Genomic DNA, 19,241 nt, shown 5'->3' with positions numbered 1-19,241 from the left:
AGTTTGGTGAGTCCTACTGAAGTGTGGTGTGTGTCCTTTGTGCACTAGTGCATACTGTGTGGAGACAGGGGTACATCAAAGTCCTTCTCTTGGAAGGATCTAAAGAAAATGTTTTGTGGTTTTTTTTTTTTTTTCATTTATTTAGTTTAAAAAATAGACTAGAAAGCTATGATATCTCATCTCTATTCCTATTTTTCAATTTGAGAGAGTAATAACTCAGAAATCCTGAGTCCTTGAATTTTTTGTCCTTTTTTTTGCAAGGTACATGGTATTAAAATTTTATTATTGCATTTCAGGTTACACTGCAAGTTCTAGTAATGAGCTGGGCATTTGTTTGTTTAAATATCTTTATCTGGCATACTGAAAAGACCAGAGTTAGCAATTTTTACTTTAAATACAGAAATGTTAAACCTTCCCCATAGATAGAAGGAAAATATTTCTGCACAATGAGGATGCAAAACACTGGAATATTTACCTGGCAAGGTTGCTGAGTTGCCATCCTTGTACATGAAACTTGCTTGGACACAGCCTTGAGCAACTTCATTAAACTGGAAGCTGGCCCTGCTCTTTGAGGTCCACCTAGATGGCCTAAATTCCTTCCAACCTAAATTATCATATGATTCTTTAAGAAACTTAGAGGACAGAGACAGCTCTTGTTTTGGAGATATAGAATTTTGACTAAGTTTCCTTCTAATAACTCTGTTTTGTAATTTTTTTTTTCTTCAGTTATCTGCATCACGGACTGTACAAATAAAGGAGAAGCCCTTTTAAAGTTGTGTTGTTTTTCACATACAGTCTTATTAGAAATAATCATAGGGCCCACAATAACAAGAACTGTTCCCTGGTGACCACAGCCCTGGCCTGGCATCCCAAATCTGTGTGTTCATGCTGGGAAAGATCTGTGAGAAGGAATTATGCCTTTCTTTGCCTGGCTGATGTGTGTCCCTACTCTTTGGGTAGGTATTCCCACCAAAGCATTCTCTGCTTGCTCTTTCTCAGATATGTCCTTCAATTCTACTTACAAGTAAACATTCTAGCTACAAAATGCAATGTTACATATCAAATGTAGGCACAGAATTTCTTTCCATCTACAGGAGAAGTCATAATGTTCGAATGCCCATTTGTTCGACCTTCAGCTAAAAAGATTACACAATAATAGTGATTGAATGTTCAGCCTGTTTAAATTAGTGACAGCAATGAGAGATGTGCATTAGCCCACAATTGGCTTGACAGTACACAGCAGAATATTCTCCCCTTACAAGTTCTCTTTCATCTGACATGATTGCTTTCCCTTTCTATTCTGCAAGGCCTCAGCTCCTGACCTGCTGGGTTTAGAATTAGTCCCATTAGTCTATTATTTTTCTTTTCAGCGATGACAACCTCTTTAAAACAGGCCCCTTTTATGGGTATTTTAAAGGTTTTCTGTGGCTTTCACTGGAGCCTGACAATTACTAAACCATCAGTAAATTAGCCCTGTTCCTTCTAAAGTCATTGTGGCATTTTCAGAATATTACCTTCCATCCAAGGTCTTTCAGGAATGACTTCTCTCTCTCCTTTCCTCCTCAGACCCCCTGCCCAAACCCCTTCAGGCATACCAAGCATTCCTCTCCACTGTCAGCATATTATTATTTTCAATGTAAATGCTTCCCAGGCCCTCATGCACTCAGAGGATGTCTCCTCTCACCTTTGAGACCACTGTGGTGAGGGATCTTTAGCTGTAAGTCACAAACTGCAGTGTTGATATATGCTGTTACATGGGGTTTATACTAATAAGCCCATAAATACCAAATAAAATGCCATTGGTAAGACATTGAGTAAAAGCTGAGTTCCCATCATGTGAGCTGACTGTTTTTAGCTTTGTTTCTGCTAGACTTTCTTGTTTATTAAATCTTTTCTTTATTCTGCTTGTGTTCTTAGTAATTTTCATTGTTTTACATGTATTTTGGGAACATTTACCCTGCGTAATCTATGCAAATGTCTTTCAGGATTGCTTTCAAGCTTCTTATGAAACATTTTCAAGGGCTTATCAATGCTTCTGATTTTTTGTTTCCTTTTTTCTCCCCATTTCATATCAATAACATTACTATTTCATGTGGCTTGTCTCTTTCCAAGTTCAGCATCCATCTGTTTTCAGGCTTTTTCTTAATGTTGCTATTGGATGTTGATTTTCATAATTCTATAGAACAACCCAGGTTCTTCTGCCTTCTTCATTTCCCTTTGCAGGGGAAGGCTTTTCATGTGCTTCCAGGGGGTTGTTGAATCATTTTGCAGAATGGGAACATGTGGTGCTGCCAGATAGTGGGAGGTCAGGAAGCTTCTTGCTGACATAAAATTAATTTCCCTCCCTGATTCATATGTATTTTAGTCAAAAATGTCTCTGTAGAAGGACTTTGGGAATAGTCTTCATGTGTACTTGTGTAGAGCAATTAATCTTTCATAGCTAGGCAGGAAAACAAGGAAAAATGCTTACTTCTTCCAAAACTAGACAGAAAATTTCTGATTCTATAAGTCACCCTTGATTTTTCATGGGATATTTGACAAGAAGGGAGGTAATAGCTCTTGGCCCTCTCTTGGGCATTGCAAGAAACGTATATGGTGTGTGTCAGGAAGGTGCAGCTTACAACTGAAGCTTTACTAATGAATGTGTTGAAATCTTGATCTATTCATTCTCTTTTTTACTATCTTGGATTAATTTTTGATGATAATATTAAATTAACAAAACCTCAGAGAAATGTTGTGAATATTAATCAGGGGCTGTTGATGGAACACTGACTATTTACCATGTGGACTGACACATAGGCAGGCACTTTTTTCACATTAACAGTAGAATTAAATGAACAACCCAGAGGAGAAATATGTAGTACTTTTCATGTATCAGTAAATAGGAACAATGGATTACCAGGAAATCTTGAATGCATTTCTCCAGAACTGTTAATAACAACGCAAAGGCTTTATCTGGAGTGAAAATCTTTAATTTTAGAAAGTTTAATTTTCTGTTTTAGAATCAATAACTCTTGTTTCTGCTGGTGGGTTGAGATATGTAATTCAGTTTATTTATTCACTATCATTGATGGAGAAAGAGAAAACAGATACAAAAATAGTCTTCTTTATTATAAACAATATGAATTTTTCCAATGATTCTGTCAGATAGGATTGGATTTTGTAGAAAATTCTTTCTTAGCATTTCCAGGGAACCAATTCCCTATTCAAGAGGAGGAGAGGGGAAATACACAGCTGCTTTAATTTTACTACCAAAAAAGATATTAAATTAATGTATCAATTAAAACAAATAGAGATTTCTTTTTCTGCCAGTTACAATGACATTTTATGGTTTGTTTGTTTCCACAGAGAATGGTGACCCTTTGCTAAAATATAATGTGATAGGATATTATCTTTTTGTCCTGTAAGGCTTATTTATACCTTTTCTGCAGACTGTCTTCTGATTCAGAAGAATTTATACTGAATCATCATTTGAACTCTGATTTCATGCCAGTGCAAGGTACAAGGTGCTTCTTGTAAGCATTGGTGCATTTCTGGAAGATTGCCACAGCAGAACCACATGTTTTTTGATTTTGGCATGTGCTTGAAAAGCATTCTCATTTGGAGAGACAAAATGTTTCATTATTTAGATCACAGGCATCAGATCAGAGAATGCTCCAGAATTACTCTGCCTAATCAACTAATTACGTTGCCAGCTGTAGCCTAAACCAGCACCCTTTGTGAGTGACATTAGAAAGCAAAAGGACATTGTGTTAGGAATTCCTTCAAAAATTACGTTTCAAAGAGCAGAACAATCATCAATTTGGTGATTAGACAGATAACAATGTGTTTTCAGTTGAAGTTTGATGGAGTGTTGTGTAGAGAAATCTTTGGATACCTCCCTTTAGTGTCTCCTGAAGTTCTACAGAAACATAAGTCTTCTCTGTAATTAAAATTGATGTATTATTTTTATGGTGTTTTAAGTCTCAACTCTAAAGGAAAAAAAGTGAGTAAATCTCATTAGAAGTAATTCATCTTCCTCTGCATCCTCTTTGTAAAATAATCTTGTTACACCCTTTCTGCTAATTTTTAGCATGGCAACTGCTCGGTAATAGGATCCAACTCCTAAATAATTTTATATGGCTCATCCCATCTGTGCTATGCTGTCCTCAGTACTTCAAGACAGAAAACATACTTCATGATAACAGCTCAAGTGGGAGACTGCTATGAAAAGATTAAGAACAAGTTTCTATTTGCAGTTGTAATGGAAACTGCGATAAAAATTGCTTTCAGAAATTGCCTGTAGAATACTTTGCAGTTGCGCTTCTGTATACCATTGATTGATTGATTTCATTGTGATGAATATTTAGTGCTTTGAAATCCGATTGTAAAATGGCTCAGACACTTAGGTGGAGCACCTGAGGGACTCTAAGGCTTTTTGTTTCTCCTGATGTGCTTGCTAGCTTGTCTACACCAGCCAGTACTGTGGTCCAGAGGGAGCAAGGTCTGCATGGTGAAATGCCACCTGATGTCCACACCGAGTGCATTCCGTGAGTTTTTACTTTGGACTAATTCTTATTTGGTTGTGAAATGCCCAGGACTGGGCAAAGTGTGTTAGAGAGGGAGCAGTACTGGTGAATTTGCTGTTTTGCATACAGCCTGAGCTGCCTTCCACACTGCCACATAATCCAGGAGAGCAGTAGCAGAAAACAGGTATAGTGGCATTAGTAAGGCTCATCCTTAAGGTATTTATGTCTCTTGTAATAATTTTTTCTAAGTCTACTTAATGTCAAGATGTCAAATCTTAACAAATATACAGGGCAGTTCACACTATTGACATATGTTTCTTGGCCAAGTCATCTGGGCTGAAATTTCAGTCTCAATGAGAATTTTGCACTCTGGTCAGGGCAAAAAGTTAATTTCTGGCATATTGTTCTCCTTTTTCTGCTTATATTTTCATTTAAGCTAAGATAAAAAAAAAAGGAGTGCAAATGACTGTAGATCTCGTACAGTGATTTTCTTACCCCGTTTCAGATCATCCCTAATTGACAGCATTTTAGGGTGTTTTGTTTGTTTTGAAATAAACATAAAGCAGGTCAAGTAAATCAGACAGAACACTTCAGCAAGGGATTTAGTTTTTAGCTTAGCTGTTTTAAACAGAGGAAGTCTAAATGATTTCTTTTGGAAAGATTGAGCAAAATACCTCAGGGAAGGTAAAACTACTAAACAAATTCTTAATGTGTGAATAATTCAAATGTCACATATAAAAATCCGTGTTAGTTTTCTCTTTCTTTAGTCCTCAATTGTTTTTATATTTGGCATCTGTCATAATTGTCTTAGCCTTTGTTGGAGGCTGTCCTAACTACAGGCTTAAAACTCATTTAAAGTATATTAGTCAGATTTGGCTAATACAGCTTGTTCAGCAGTTCGCAACATTGGTATCTAAATACATTGAGAATTAAATAAGAAAATAAGTTTGTAAAGGCTAAGGTGGCTTCTAAAGGGCACTGAAAATCTTCCAGTAAGGCTGAATTAAACAGTTTTGGTCTAACTTAAAATATTTGAATATTTTTCTATGCGCTCAGATCTGCTCTACTAGGTAAATACCAAAGGAAATGTATTGGGAAGAGCTCCAATGGTGGAACTGAGCACAAAGTGTCTGAATTATGCTGAGAGATAAGCAGGTATAAAGGTTGAGTATTAAATAATTCAGTATTACTGACACATAGGCGTTCCTAGTCAGAGACAGCCAGACAACAAGAGGATTTTTCTCTTAGAAAAATAAGCACCCAAAGCACCCTGGGGAATCCCTGCATTGTACTGAGGATCTTAAAGCAAATTGACAGTGCCCAAGTCACACAGTCGTTTTTATGACATTCACTGAGAAATGTCTCAAGCTCCACAAAAAAAAAAAAAAAAATCTTGCTGAAGGAAATTTGGATGCCTCTCTAGCTAGGTGATAGCTAAGTGCAGTTCAGGTCCCCTTCAATTTCCATTTTGCAAGGGTTAATGTAAAATTTTATTCAAAAGCAAGGTAGGCAGTTGTGTCTTATTCTGAGGCTTTATTATATGAATCTTAATTCGTGAAACAGAGGTAATAATCTCCAGTATAGATCTTGGTCCCATTTGCTTTGAAATGGAAGGTGAACATTGTCTTTGGGTTCAGAGTGGAGGGATCAGACTTAATAGCATTTCTGCAAGCACTCAGACACTACAGGATCAGGTTGTCCCAAGGACTGACCATCTGCCTGGTAAGAGCTAAAACACAAATTACGACTGTTCCCTAAAGTGAACAACTTTCTAAGACCTTGACCAAATAGAACCTTAAAATTTTTTGTCGTCTGTTTTGGCACATGTGAGGTTTTCTTTTTTGGGGGGGTACGCAAAATAGTGGAAAAAAAGGACAAAACCAAGAGTTTTCGAAACAGTTTTGTGAGCTTAGTAGTCCTCCCCAGAGAGTCTTCCTTTTACTTTACATATGAATGACTCTAATCACCTCTGGGATGGCTTCTTAATGCATACTTCTATTTTGCATCTGGAAGGAAAAAACATATAAATAAAATTCCCAAAGGTGGATAAAGGCTTATTGTTTGAACTACATAATGAAGGAAGGAGGCCTGTGAACAAGGAAGGAAAAAATGCACCAAAAAGAATATTAAATCAGAGATGATGACATGATAAAAACATAAAACTTGAAGGTTTTATTATTCATCACTTACTGTTATGGAAATGTATGCAGTGGCTCCAGTATGATGCATGCAAATCCTCAAACCGTTCTCCTGACATTCAATATCTGCATGATTTTCATTAACCCCACCTTTTTAGGTCAGCTTCAAGTGCTTCTATAGTCATATTTAAACTAAAAAACAAAGAAAGTGAATGAGACTGAAGTGGTCCTAGTGTAATATGGCATGATGGGAGCGGTTACCCCAGAAACCACAGACGCAGGAACTGAGATCTGATGTTGTGTGTCCAAGTGTCCTGGTGATAAGTGGAGAAGACATGAAACTGGTGCCATGTGTAATCAGCCTGTAATTAATTTATTTGATATGTTGTCTCCCAGTTCTCTAGTCACATAGCTCCTTACTCTTGTAGGGCTGTAGTGGAAAGGTAGCTGGGAAGTGCTATCAGTTTCCATCTGCACAAATTTTCTAAATGTCTCTGTTAGAAGGACAGACCTCCCTCCAGTGCCATATTTCATGAAGCAGAGGGTTTAACTGATCAGCTCTGGAGGCATTACCCAGAGCAGGATTCATAGCCATTTCTGCTGAGGTCCTTGCAACGTGTTTTTTTCCTGAATTCAGGCATTTTGGATTCCTGTATGGTTAAGGCTTATGCCTGATTTTGAACAGAATTCACATTCATGCCTCTGTGCTGAAATGCATTATTGACTCAGGACAGTGGAGATGGTCACTGCATTAATGGGAATCACAGTACCACAAAGAACCTCCCTAAAAGAATTTATCCTAGAGCTTGTCCTATGATTTTGTTACTAATGTGTTATTACAATTCTTAGATAGAAGACCCCACATACTGTCATTCTCTCTAGCCTCTAACACACAGTGTCAGTTACCTGCTTGTAGAAATACTTCATTTTGACAAAAACATTCTAAATATATCCTAGAGGAGCAATGGTATTTCCTGAATACTTTTCAAACGCTTATGGCCTTTAGTCTCAATGCATACTATAGTACAGTGGTGGAGCTGTAGTTTTGGGGAAATGTCAAATCAATAGCATGGTAAAAGCACTGAAATCCTGCCCTACAGAAGATTCTGAAATTTCATAAATTTGCTCCCACCCACCTTAGATTAGGATGAAAACAATTTTAAGACTCTTCACAAATCTGACAATTCTGCAAATACTGCTCTGATTAATCACATCTTTTTTATGATCTATAGATTACTGAAAGGTTTTATTGATAAAGTTGATAACAATTTCATGACAAATGTCTTGATTTTGCCCAGACTCCTACAGACTGCTTCATCTGTGATCCAGAAACTTTTTGTAAATGTTAAAATTGCTTCTAAAATGACGGTTTAGTTAAAATTGAATTATTTTTGGAAACTACATGATAATTTTTGGTGCTAAAGAGCAACATACTACTAGTGCTAGAAAGCTCAGCAGTCTGAAGTGTGCCTGAATACTTATTATTAATTTATGAATACAGAAATTATAGAGGCACTTGTTTCCCATAAAATGCCTGTGAGTATATAATAAATGTGTATTTCTTATTTTTCCACCAGTGAAAAAGAAAACAGAATGTGGAAGAATTGAATAATATAATCAGGAAAAAAATAGAATCAAAATGTATTGTGGTGTATGGAAACGTAAGTTTGGTATCTTACAGCTATCCATGTGTGGCTGTAAGCCAGGGAGAAGTGAGAGAAGCTGAAGAATCCGCGGTGTCCTCCATAGGCTGCAGGGGAGCAATCTGCTCCACCATGGTCTTCTCCATAGGCTGCAGGAGAATTCCTGCTCTGGTGCTTGGGGCACCTCCTCCCTTTCCATCTCTGAGCCTGGGTTCATCAGGATGCATTCTCTTATATTTAAATGTGAATGTATAGAATGAAACTGAGATGAGGACGTTTCACTTTACTGTCAACATCTCTCAGAAATGGCTTTAGGAGCCTGTGAATACTAGCTAATGCCTCAGTCCTTGTGAGAAACATTTTATATAACCTAACATTTAGAACACGGGATGAGTGGAGTGGAAAAATTGTAATTTTCATTTGGAGAAAAAAAATCAAAGAGCCAAAATCCTTTCAAGAATGTTTCTGGTTGTCTGCACATATGATTAGCTAATGAGTCAGTATCTATGGAGCAACATATTAAAACAGGCAATGCACTGCATAACACTGTGCATCTGTAAGTGGCATGAGCGAGAAAATAGCACAGTTAGCACTGACAAAGTAACACAAACACATAATGTAGGTCACTAGACCCATTTTAAGAATAATAATCTTTTAACTAGCTATGTATATCTTGGCTTTATTATTTTTTTTTCTTATTGTCCTGGGTTGTAGTGTAGGATGTGGATGTGCCCAAAGTACTTATTCTATCACCATCTTCGTGAGCTGTTGAAACCAGGTAGGGCAGTGTTTTCCCAAGCCCCCTGCCTTTGGGGTGTCTTCTGCTAATGGCCCATTAACGCCTTGCCTATGACTCACAGGTAACTCCCTCCAGGGGTTATCTCTGTTTAATGGGCCATCAAGGACCCACTTCACAACTCATCATCCCATTGTGAGATGCTCTGCCCAGGGGGAGGAGCCAAGCATTCTCACCTGGATATAATCTGGGATTTGGGACAGTACAAGCAGCCCTTACCCACTGGATTCCCAGAGGAGCAGAGCTACCAGACCTTTCTACAGGATCACTGCTTCAGGACGACCACCTCATCTAGACTGCTTCCACCACCCTGCTCAGGTTGTATTCTGACACTGTCAGTGGTCCTTTGTGTTATTGCATTTATTTTATTTTATTTTAATTTTACCTTTTTACCTTTCTTCTTATTAAATTGTATTTCTGAGTTGAAGCCTCTCACTTGTTTTGCCTTCAAACCATGACACTTATTTTCCTCAAAGAGTCAGAATATGGTTCAGAAATTCAGCACCTACATCCAAAGGTTTTGGTGGTCCTCATAAAACCACTGGGCTGTTTCTGAGTTTCCAGAACAAATTAGGTCCTTTGGCCATAATTAGGACACTTGGCTGGTTAAAAGCAGACTGGAATTTCAGTGCTAGCTCCTTTGACGACTTTTGCATTTTATATAATGGCTATTTAACTTTGAATCCATAAATGATGATTTTTGCCTTGATCCTGGAGCAAAACTACCTGAAGATGATGTAGGTTTGAGAACCTTAAGTGAAAGGATTCACCTCCTCATAGCACTTCCCATATTTTTCAGTCCCTGGGGAGTGATAGAATTTGGAAGTCAGTCAACACTGCCTGCTGTTTAGGCTTTTGTAGCTCTTGCCAGCCTTTACAGACACCAACATTTAGCTGTCATCACCCTTCACACAGAACAGGTGACTGCTGAGGCTTGCCAATGCCCCTGCAGGGAGTGAGTCCCTGTCACACTGCACAAACAACCTGAGTAAAGCAACATTTGAAAGAATCACTAAGATCTGGATAAGAAGGTGAAATCACTGATGTGCCTTTTCTTTGTCTCAAACACACAAGCATTTTTGCTTCTTTTAAAAATAATGCATCCCTAATGTTTTTGCTTTGCTTTAGGTGTAAATAATTAACTTTAGAGATATTTTACCTCTTACCTCTAGCTGTTTTCCGATACATGAAATCATTGCAAATGTCATGACAAATTGTTGCAAGAACAACATTTATATCACAGAAATTTTTCGAAAATTAGGCATTAGGCAAAAAATTAAGCACTTTTATTTCCTAAACTAGGAAAATGCATTTTAACTAGGAAATATATTTTAATGAGAACAGTCTAAAATGCATGTGGAATTTAGCAAGACAAAATTTTAGTTTTGCCATGCACCATGTGAGACCGATTTCATGCTGTTGTGTGTGCAGGTGCAAAAATATGAGTCATGAAGGCACTTCACTGATAGCCCCACTCAGATTCTCACACTGGCAGTGTTAAGAATAAAGGAAATGAAATGTGAATAGTAAGGCAAAGCTAGCCCAAGATAGCTATTATGAGCAAAGAATATAAACATCTTGGTTAGAACAAAACTTGTTCTGTGAATTTGGGAATGTAACAACAATATAACTGTGAGACCATCTGCCATTCTGGCTTCACACAATGCTGCAGGCCATTACAAAAATGGAAATATGTCTCCTGAAAAAGCCAACTTGTGGAACAATATATAGCAAGGTGTCCTTTTAAATTGGTAATAAGACTGACATTCCCACTAAGAGTCCTGAAGAAAGAGAATGAATTTGAATAAAAGTGGACAGTGACTTCCTGACCATCTGTATTGCTCCAACATTTCATAATGCTAGAGACTGTTTATCATGTCCTGTTAGCAAAACAAGACAGGTCAAAACATATGGTATTTCACGAGAATATCAAATCTGCCTGTAGTTTCCACTCTAAAATGGGTTGTGACATCTGTTCTGGTAGGGGTGTTGTCAGTCTTGTTGGTTTTGTCAGACTAAAGGACAAATCCCCTTTTGTTCACTGACAAAGCCTTTTAGAAACGCAAGTTTTCAGTATCAGTGAGAGTTGTCCAGCTACTCTTAGAATCTTGGGATATCTTCAGGTGGATTGGCTGAATCTGCCTGTCTGTGAAACTGAGATGTGATTTGCTTACAGTTTTCATCAGATTTAAGGAGAAAGTTATGCTGTTATTCCTTCCGTGGAATCTCTTCTGGGTTCCAGTTTTAGAGGTTTTGGATTTTTACTCTGAGATTATTTAAAGAGAACTATTTTTGCCTCTGAAGCTGATCCTTGGCAAAGTTTAATGGTGTCTCAATACCTGTGTAACTTCTGCTACTGCCAGAAAAAAATGTTCTTGCAGATGGAGACTACTGTTACAAAAAGATCCACTGAATTTGTTCTTGAAGTGTCCACAAACATGCATGGAACCTTAAAATGGTTTTGGTTGGAAGGGACGTTGAAGATCATCTGCTTCCTGGAGCAGGTTCCAACCTTCCACCAGACCAGTTGCTCAGAAGCCCCATTCAGCCTGGCCTTGGACACTTCCAGGGGTGGATTGCTCTTATGTAGAGCATAACCACCAATATGTTAAGCTAGTGGGTTTGGTCATCAAATACATCAAAAAAGCCCCTGGCAAAGTTTTGAAAAATTTGTGTTTGTTAGTACTCAAAAGTGGCTTCTTAGCAAAGGGAAATACAACACAAAGGGGCCTTTATGTTTAAAACTTATATTTCTCTAATAGTTGCAAGGCCACAATTTATACTTGTCTGGACATGACTGACATTTTCCTCTATATTCTTTGTGTTGTGTACAGTGGAGGTATCAGGGACAGTGAAGAGTTGCAGTTAGAGTCTCTCTATACAGTATATAATAAATGTTATATAGGATTAAAATTCCTTTTACCACTCGCTTTGTTGCTGTGCTGTGCAGTTGAAGGGCACTATAGGTATGTGTGAAAGACATTTTGCTGAAAGTATTTGTTGACTACTATGCACAGCCAAACTAGGTACACAGATCTGTGTTACATGCCAGCAGGATCTCAACTCTGTATTCTGATGGTACTATTGATAGACACTATAGCTCAAAGTATGTCTAATTCTGCATACTCATGTACTCACTACTCAGTCTTCTTCTGTCATGGTTGACTTCTCAATCAATTGAATTAATCTTTGCTATGATATGTAGACTTATAATTAATTTTGTAGAATGATGAAATATTTTGCATACTGGTTGTAAATAGATAAATTTCCATCTGATTTACTGGTTAAAAGAGAGGAAATAATTGTACTTTAAATATGAAATCAGTGTGCTAATATTTATTGGACAGATATAAGGCTTGTCTTTTAAACTCTTTGCATTTTTTCACTGTTATATCTTCCAAAAAAAATTGCATAGTGAAATGCGTAAATGAATTTTGTCCTTCTTCTTTCTTTCCTTCTACCAATGAGAGAGACGAAGGTTAAACACGCAATTTGAACCTAAATGAATGATTAGAGGATTGCATCAGACTCCCTGGCATCTTAGCATTTAAGGTGCTTCTACTGTGACCAGTTCCAGTGCTGCATCAGTGTCCCATATTTCTAAAAATAATGGAATGAAAAACCTCACAACAGTAGTAATGGCATTTTAACATGAAATGACTGTCTTTGCTCTGCTCCTTGATGTAAGAGCAAGGAGCAGGAGAGGATTAGCAACTCCAGCTTTTGACTGCAGTGAAGTTAAAGTGAGAAACTGTGAAACAGATTGTGGCATGAAGCTAATGGAAAATATGTGGAAAGAGTGAAAGCACAGATGAGGACTGGAGGGCCAAAGAGCCAAAGTTATACAGATGTGTTTGAAATATCAAAGTCATGAAGTATGGCACAAAAATAGGCTCCTAGAGAGCTATTCTTCCATAGCAATGTCATGGCTTTTTGTCTCCAGCACATAAAATCAATGACAGCTCCAGACAGTGACTTTAGTTTTGATCAAAGCTCAGTGATGATGGGTGGCAGTACAAATGGTTATTCTATAATGGCAGTGGGAAATAGAGGTGAAGACACAGACTCAGATCTAGTGACTTGGGAGCGGGGCCAAAGTGATGGGAAGACAACCAGAGGCCCATGAATAAACATCCTTGACATGAGAGGGAACAATAACAAGACAGTTACTGGTGATTATCTTTAGGTATGTATTGAGGGTTCAGAGCTGCAAATCGGTTGTCATATATGGAGCTATGAATGTAAATCCTAATAAATTATGCTGTATGCTGTCCCAAAAAATGAATAGCAAAACTAAGCTCTTTTCTCAGTTTGATTGCACAAAGAAATGTTTACTGGTTGATGCACTAACTGTATGATGCCCAAGAAAAAAGACCTTTACTGTTTTTAAAGGACATCCAACTCCTTATGTCCCAAGGATGCCAACCTATCATGCATAGCTGAGGATAAGGTGGAGTGTTTGAGACATATATCAGAGGACGCAATAGACCACTTAACCACAACCACTCTCTGATTTATTGACACCCTACTCCTTGTACAGGGGCAGCAGCAAGGTTGCAACATCTGCAGCCAACAAGAATATTTGCATTTGCTTTAGGCTTGTGTGGCCAGGTTTTGGTAGCAAGGGGCATACAGGGGTGGCTTCTGTGAGAAGTTGCCAGAAGCTTCCCTATGTCTGGCAAAGCCACTGCCAGCCAGCTCCAAGATGCACCACTGATCATGGCCAACCCAAATGGGAATCACAGTAATGCCTCATATTTAAGAAGGAAAAAAACCCATTATTTTGGAGCTGTAACTGTGCTCAGAGAAGAGAGGATTTACAAAATGTGAGAAGAACAGCTCTGCAGAAACCAAGGTCAGTGGAGAGGGAGTGGGAGGTGGTTCTCCAAGCACCTTAGCTGAGATTCCCCTGCAGCCTGTGGTGCAGACCATGGTGAAGCAGCTGTGCCCCTGCACACGTGGAGGTCAATGGTGATAAAGAAATCCACTTGCAATGGAGGAGATCCATGCTGGAGCCAGTGAAAAGAGGGCTGTGGCCCTGTGGGAAGCACATGCTGAAGCAGGCTCCTGGCAGGCACCTGCAGGCCTGTGGAGAGAGGAGCCCAGGCTGGACCAGGTTTCCTGGCAGCATTGCAACCTCGTGGGGGACCCATCCTGGAGCAGCCTGTTTTTGAAGAACTGTGCCCCATGGAAAGGAACCCTCTCTGGAGCAGTTTATGAAGTACTGTAACCTATAGCAAGGACTCTGGAGGAGTTAATGTCCCTTGGGAAGAAATTCATGCTGGAGCAGAAGGACTCCTCCCTCTGAAAAACAGCATGTGATGAACTGACAATAACTCCCATACCTATGTCCCTCTACCTCCTACAAGGCACAGGAAGGGGTGGGGAGAAGGTATTTTTAAGATTTTATTTTACTTTTCATTTTCCTGCTCTGATTTTTGATTGATTATAATTTCAATTGATTTCCACAAGTCAAGTCTGTAATGCCCATGACAGTAATTGGTGAGGGATCTCTCCCTGCCTTTATCTCAATTCATGAACCTTTTGTTTTGTTTTCTCTCCCCTGTCCCATTGTGGAGGAGAGTGTCAGAGTACAGTATCTCTGGTGGGTGTCTGGCATCCAGACAGGGTCAAACCTCCACAGACTTTTTTAGTGTAGGACTGGGGTGAGAATGAAGAAGGGAAAGTTCTTGAGAGTATAGACAGTATACTCCTTGAGAGTATATACTGGAACAGAATTCCAGTAAAGTTCAAGTATTGCAGGGAGGTTTGGAGTACAAGCTGTTTGAAAAATGTCAAGGATTCATCTGAAATACTTTGAAACAGAGGCCACAGGTGCAAGAAAGACTTTTGCATTGAGAGGAAAGAAAAGCAAGGCTTTTCTCTAAACCCAAGATGAGCCTAATCACATAAGCTATCTGAGGAAGTGCAAATAGGAAATCAAAGGACAATAAAACACTGTAAACCTTTAGATTTTGTGGTGTAGAAGTTAAGGATGAAGCAAAGGTATCTGTTCTCACATCTAGACTTCCATAAAAAACCCAAAAATGTCCTTGAGTTAAGGTTGAATCCCAGAGAAGCAGCTAGTGAAAAACAAGAGCTGAGATGTAAAAATAGGAAATTACAAAGGAATCCCATATCCTGAGGGGAAGACAGGTCTTAACACAGATAGCTTTCTGGCAGGTAAATATGAATCCAGTTCTAAGACATAGTTATTGTTACGACATATTCATAGTTATGAAGTGTTATATCTTCTATTTTGAATACCTCTGTGTACTCCTCTGACCAGAAGGGTGAAGGTAAGGCAACAGGAAATTTACCCTTTCAACACCTGGAGTTCAGAATACTGACAGCTGTTCAGTGGTTACAGTTGTTTTTCAGTCCTCAGTTTCTTTGACCCCATCAGGAGTGTACGAAGACACATTCAAATAACACTGTGATTTTCAGTGGACAATGGGAAGACCAGCTACATGTAATCAGGATTTTTTTTCTGATTTTGATTTTAGAGTTTAGTTAAGATGAAAGATCGAGATCAATCCTGAGTAATGTGTGCAGAATATAAGTGAGTTTTGGGTTTCTAGGAAAATGGCATGAAAAATGGCTTAGGAAGTACATGATTGAATAGTGTCCAGAGGCAATGGAGATTTCATTTCAAGTGGAGAAAGAGAGGGGTGTATTTTTTTTTTCCCCTTAGCTAGTTATATTGAGTGGTTTGTATATAGGTTCTTGGAAGTGGTATCACCACTTCCAGAATAAAGACAGAAAACATCATCACTGCTGATGGTGCCAGATTTTCCAAGCTATATATACTTTGGACAGATGTCTCCAGCAAGGTGAAGGGACTGCATTATATTGATATAATGCTAAGTATACTTTAAAATATAATATTAGTCTTAAGCAAAAAGCTATCAGCATGGGAGAAAGCATATTCAGCCATTGGAAGGGTGTCCTTGCCAGCTGGTTGGGAAATTACAAGCCTGACTCAGTATCTACTAAGCACTTACTTGTCTTTGATGGATGCTTATGTACCCCATCATCCTGGGTAAAGGGTTGTAATTATAAATTAGTGCCATTGTCCTTCACTCCACAGCTCTTTTGCTTTTCACTGCAAGGTGGCCTTGGGAAGGTATAAATACAGGTTGATTTTACAGATTTGTTAAGAGTGGCATGAACTATCACCCGATTTTCACAGAGATGGCCCCAGAGATACAAACCCAGGTGTTCATAGAGCCTCCTATAATAAACAATCTGCAGTGCTGATGTTTTTGAGGTGAAAGAGGGCAACAGTCTCTCTGTCCACTATATGTTTGCTCTAAAGCAGGTGCCCAAATATTGTCATAGAGAATTTGTATGAGCCTGGGTGGGCCTGATTTTCAAACAAACTCATTCACCCACAGTTGTGACTATGACAGGAAAGAGCAACTGAAAATTTGGCCTCAGTGTGTATTATATTTACAAAGAGAAAAATAATTCTCTGTCCTGAGCACAAGAATAACCAAGCATTTTTCATAGCTGATATTAGTATCTGAGAGAAATGTAAAAGTGTAGATGGAAAGAGAACTTCTAGTTCCTTGAGAAATGAAAATGGAGCAAATTGGACATAAAGAAATTGTCACATATTCCCTGGAACTTGGTGGATGGTGAGAAGAGGTCATAAAATGACGGATAACAGCAAAGCCAATAAGATGCTGCTACAAAGCAACACATTTATTATACCTTTAAAAACAATTTGCTGCCTTATCTCTGAGACTCCATGCATTTTTGGGGGATTATTTACAGGTTAGAATTAGCAGTGCATTCCCATGATTCAATATTGCCATCCTTAATATTAACAAAACTATACGGCACATCTCTGGAGTGCCCTGTCTCTGTAATGCTCCTGGAAGCAATAGGTACAGGTGTTGGTCACTGCAGAGTTAAAGCTGTTTGGCATCTACCCATGCTTTTTTTGCTAATGAACCATCTGGCTCAGTACAAGAAGTTGCTCATCCACAAATCAGCAGTTTTCTTGCAGATGTTTGCTGTTCACTGCTTCTTAATTCCCTTACTCCCAGTTCTTCCTCCTGCCTCGCACAGCTCTCACTTTGCCATTTATCTCAATTCTTTCTTCAGAGGTAGCTTTGATTGCAAATATACTGGTGTCTGGGACTCTCCTTATAATTATGTCTTTCTACATTCAAACCACTAAGTTTCAGGATCTTGGAAGTAAAGATTTTCCCTCTTAAAGGAAGGAATGCCATCTTCTGCAGACTGTGCTGGGATACATTTCTGTCCTGGATGTACCAAGTTGAAAAAGATAAATATCACAACCTACTTTCCTCCTCCTCTTTGAATTTCACTTCATAGGTTAAGTATTTAAGGTCACGGACAGGATGGTTTTCATTGCAACAATCATGTCACCGTTTTGCCGTAGAAGGAACAGAAAATGTGCTACATTTTACTACACTTTCATAAGTTATGTAGCAACCTATTCACGAATATGTACAAAGGAATCAAAATATGCTCAGGAAATTGGGCTTTCCTCTTGGAAAAAGGTAAATTATGGGGACTGAAATCTGGACCTTGATACTGGTGTAGAAGAGAAATTCTGCAAGGGAGAGATAAGTCTTGTGATCTCTACAGCATTTTTACGAACTGAAACATCCTACTTCAATTCTGCCCTTTATTTTCTCTCAGGTGATTCCATTCATCTGCATTTTCTTTTACTTACCTCTTCCTTAGCTCTGGGGGTGACATTCCATTTCCTGTGTAATTTTTATGAAAATTAACCTTTCACATTGGTGCAAATCCATGTGTGTGGAAATAATGTAATCTGTGAATTACCCAGTAACCAGAGGCTTTTGAACAGACCCTGGAAGGCATTCAGTAAAAACTAATTTACCATGCTTTCTGTAAGAGCAGATCCTTTCCTAAAGCTGTTCTGCAAGATATTGCTGTACTGACTCAGCGTGGATTTTAAGATTTAAAAAAACCCTGTTTATCTAGAAAAAATTATTTGAAACAAAAATAAGAAGAACTAAAAAAAACACCCTGTTAGAAAAGTAGGAAAATATGCAAGAAAACCTAGGGCCTTAATCAATATCTGTATGGAAGACAACAATGTTTGAAGAAGGTAGCAGTTTCATGAGGGGTTGCTTTTACCTATTTGCTCACTTCTAGTGAGTAGTGAATTTAATGGACAGAGTCCCTCCAGGTGGCCAATCACAAAACTAACATTTTTATTCTCCTGACAGAAAATTGCATGTCTTTTTCCTAGCATAAAGTGACATTTCCCCTAGAAAATTCTGATGCTTTTGCATAAGTGGTTTTCCTTGTTAGAGTATTTCTCTGAAGAAGCATTTCCCACTGGTTTTAACAGTCTAGGAAAATTCTTGAGCAAATTCTTCTTCTTTAGTCACTTATTTTTAGTTAGCCTGCTGTTCTGACAGCACAGTCTCTCCTGAGGTAGCTTAGGAAACAGGTGGAGACCACAGTTCTTCTGTCTTCAATGCTACCAGGTTAATGCGAGGACAAGAGGGATGATTTACAGATATTTTTGATCTGATTTAGACTTCGAAAATTTTCCCAACAATTCATTAGGAAGAAGAAACCCTTTCTTTGCTCACAGTAATGGCTGAAGGTGCTGGAGGTGGGGAGACTGTGATGGTCTGGCCTTCATTTCTACAGGTACAACTACCTATTCTGACTGGTATAAAAAGAAATGAACTGAACAAATCAAGATCATTGTGTTCAAACTGTCTTTTTATGCCACAACTACAAGAGCTTTGGACCTCTTTTCATTACACTTTATGCAGCCCCGCAAGGAAAGTCCATCCATGTTCTCTAAAATACTCTACCTCTTGTTAACAACTTTCCTCTCTCAAGGTGTGTATATCAGCATCATTTACCCAGTGCATTTTAAGACTCTGTTTCAGTTTGTCATATTGGACATTTCAGACATGTCTATTTCTGGATATTTCTTTACAAAGAACTGTTAAAAGAAGGTTTCTCTCCCTCTTAGAGTGCTGCAAGCCTTGTTATTAACAACCATTTGCTGGCCACGGCTTCTCATCATTCTTGTGGAGAGTAATTGATCCTCTGAGCAGAGGCTCACAGAGGGCCATAATCTCTTTAACAAGAGGGAAGCTTTGCAAAAAGACAGTGTATTACAATCTGA

The 19,241-nt window shown here is 38.5% G+C and overlaps 1 long non-coding RNA gene across 3 annotated transcripts in view; it reads left to right on the top strand.

Moving 5' to 3' along the window:
- Positions 1-4,601: 4,601 nt before the first annotated feature.
- LOC310918707 overlaps positions 4,602-19,241 on the top strand; it is a 59,780-nt gene continuing 45,140 nt past the window's right edge. For all 3 annotated transcript variants that reach the window (XR_014591728.1, XR_014591729.1, XR_014591730.1), the window contains exon 1: positions 4,602-4,692. This is a non-coding gene — a long non-coding RNA (uncharacterized lncRNA). The remainder of the gene's footprint in view (positions 4,693-19,241) is intronic.

Source organism: Zosterops lateralis, assembly GCF_965231275.1.
Source record: "Zosterops lateralis genome assembly, chromosome: 1".
Taxonomy (NCBI): Eukaryota; Metazoa; Chordata; class Aves; order Passeriformes; family Zosteropidae; genus Zosterops; species Zosterops lateralis.
Note: the sequence above shows the minus strand (reverse complement) of the source record. Positions and strands in the feature narration are given on the sequence as shown.